This window comes from Hipposideros armiger, unplaced genomic scaffold (genome assembly GCF_001890085.2).
Source record: "Hipposideros armiger isolate ML-2016 unplaced genomic scaffold, ASM189008v1 scaffold_10, whole genome shotgun sequence".
Taxonomy (NCBI): domain Eukaryota; kingdom Metazoa; phylum Chordata; class Mammalia; order Chiroptera; family Hipposideridae; genus Hipposideros; species Hipposideros armiger.
The window spans coordinates 2959531-2962513 of NW_017731360.1; the positions used below are offsets into that span (position 1 = coordinate 2959531).

Consider the following 2983-nt stretch of genomic DNA (forward strand, 5'->3'; position numbering starts at 1 on the left):
CCTTTCCCATTTTCCTTCTGGTTTTATGGCAACCATGCAAAGCATCCCGGGCCACAGGTTCAAGCCCCAGAGTCAGTAAGGGGGCACGCCCATTGCCGCTTCCGTTGACAGCTTTCCTGTGGGGACCTACAGCTCACAGATGCGCGCAAATCAGCGCAAAGCTTCAGAGCCCTCCAGGATGTATTCTGCCTTGTAAGTGAGTTTGAAATAAGTGGAAAAGGCAGTTGCCTCAAACAGTTGGGGCCCTGTTTAGACAGCCCTCCTCTCCCTGGCACACTGGGAACTGTAACCTCAGAGGCAGAGGAAGCAAGGCTGTGACGGGAACACTCAGCTGGGTCCCACGCAGAGCATGTGGGTATCTGGAGTTCTCTGTACATCTCTCCACCCATATGCAGTGTGGGTTTATCCCATATGGAGATGCGTACCAAGGAAATAGCTGGCTTTCCAGCATGCTGTGTACTTCTCGCCCCCCAGGTCTTCCTCTGCCACTTAGTGTTCTTGCCTTCTAAAGACACCCAGCGTGATGTGCCAGGACATTTCTCTCCTCTGCTTCGCCATCCGTGGCCAAGCAGAGCCTTAAGTTGGATGCACGGGAGGCACTCATGGCGTGCCATTTTCCCTTCTGTGTACCAGATGAGTGGCTTCCCTGGGCGCAGTGCCAAGTCTAATTGGGATCCATGTAAAAAAATATGTCAGACCACGGCTGCCCTAATTGTTTCAGGAAGGCGCGTCAGCCTGGGACTGAGTAACTGGCGGGCTTGGGGCCAACCAACATCCAGAGGTAAAGGTCCATTCAGTCCTATGGAAGAAATATCCAGAATGGCAGAGGGTAGGAGAGAAACTGAGCTGAGCTGGCCATTGCCTGAGATCGGACCCACCACAGGGATCACTTGGGCCTCTCACACCACCCTGGCAAGAGTAGAGGCAAACACAGTTCTAGAATGTGAGGGCCAGGGAAGCTGTCCTTCAGCTTGCCGAGGCATAAGGTTTGGCTACAAAAAGGTAAATCACCAAATAAATTTAAGTTGCTTCCTGCCCATGAAAGTTACACTTCTTTACCTACAAAGACTCCCCAAGAGGCCCGTTGGGGAGAAGAGGCATATCTTGCTATGAAATGCCTATTATAGGCTTGCAAAGTGCCTTCTGTTTTAGTCTCTTTTCAGCAACCTGGCCACCAGTTGGGGTGGCCTGACTGGGTGACAGATGAAGGGGAAGGTTCTGACCTGTTCCGAGTCTGGCTCCCACCACACTGCCACAAATCTGAACTTCACCTCTGCTCCGAGCACGTCCTGGAGCCTTGGAGGTGGGCCATGAGCTGCCGAGAAGCAGCAGAGTCCTCCCTCCACCTATCCCAGAGCAATGCTGAGGATTCCAACTGTATCTGTCCTCTCTGTAAATAAACAAGATACAGATCTCTGGTAAGGCGGCCTTATGATGAGGCAATCTTTGGGTTTCATGTCTCTAGACTTGCACAAATACTGAGAAAAACAAGTTTATTTGCATGGTGGTTCAGGGCATCCAGAAAAAGCAGGGGAGTGAGGAGGAGGCAAAGAAAAAAGAAGATAGGGAATACTCTGGTGAGTTACACGGACTGGGTACGAACAGCGCATCAGTGTTCACTTAAAACCAGGCCACAGGGTATGAGGCCACATTAGTGCTCAGTGCGCTTTACAGGGAGGCGTGCTGCAGTCAGAACCAGGCACTGGGTTCTGGTCCCATCCCTGCCCCAAATTCACCATGGTGTCTTGGGGAGTTGCCCTCACCAAGCCCTAGTTCCCTCATCTGTAAGAAAGAGAAAGAACTAGTTCACTGGCTCAAAGCCAGCTTGCCTACACAAGTTGTTGAGTTGACAGTTTTCTAGGCCCTGCCCCAGGTGGGACCAGAGAACTGGTATTTTCACCCATGCTGCCCCCGGTTGCATGCTTTGGGGGTATATCTGCTCTCTTTCAGCTCTTCTGTGACTAATCTCAACTAAGTTTCAAATTGTCCCACTCTTATCAGTGTTAGAATGCTCTACAGATCATGTAAGGCAAAGCTCTAGAAAAGCCTTGTGAACGAAAGTATTTTCATGTCTCCCAGAAGAAAGATACAATAAAAATTGAGAGTGAAGAGGGAGAAAAAAAGGGGAAAGGCACCCCGCGTAGTCTGCATAAGTATCTAACAATTTTTAAAGGCAAACTCACTTTTTCCCTTGGATCCATATCCTGGTAGGCAAGAAACAAACACACTCTGGTTTACATCCAGTATGGAGACCAAGTCAAGCCACAGGAAACCATAGAAAGAGAGATGTAAATATTAGAAAATGTATTTATCATAATACTTAATCATAAATACCCAAATTAAAATCTGAAAATTAATACAACCTTCACCTACCCCCTTACTGCCTTTAAATGCTGCCCTGGATTACTCCTCTTTAGCTGCTAAATTCCTGGACAGCTGACCACAGAGGGAGTTAAAGGAAGTGTTCACAGGGATTGGGCCAGGGAACCCCTTCACAGCTTCATGATTTGGTGTAAACCCTCAGATCATAATTTAGCCCTTTTCAAAATGAGAATGTCAAGGTGCATTCCAAGAGCTAATGGGAATTAATTGTGAATTTCTTGATTACCTTAATACTTCTCCCTTACATACCTCCCCCCTCCCCCCAACACCCAACACACACACACACACACACACACACACACACACTACATTCTTTTTGTTTCTGGCCAGTGGTCTCCGTCAACTCCCAAAACTACCTGAAACCCCCATTGGCCTGGTGAGGCCACACCACTAGCACAGCCCCAGAAGAGCTGGGGGCAGAACCTAGGACTCCTAAATCCTAGACATGCACATTAGCCTCAGATTATGGCAAATAATCCGTTGGTGATGGTCTCCATTGTAAGGAAGTTTTTGGTAAACTCTACCCATCACTTCCAGTTCTTTTCAATGGAAAGCTGTTCTGTTTTGTATTGAAGTTTCTTCCATGCGTTTTGAAAGTGAA

General features: G+C 48.2%; 1 long non-coding RNA gene across 2 annotated transcripts in view; it reads right to left on the minus strand.

Moving 5' to 3' along the window:
- The window catches only part of LOC109391159 (uncharacterized), a 28227-nt gene extending 25244 nt beyond the window's left edge, over positions 1-2983 (minus strand). For both annotated transcript variants that reach the window (XR_002125735.1, XR_002125724.1), the window contains exon 1: positions 1224-2983. This is a non-coding gene — a long non-coding RNA (uncharacterized LOC109391159). The remainder of the gene's footprint in view (positions 1-1223) is intronic.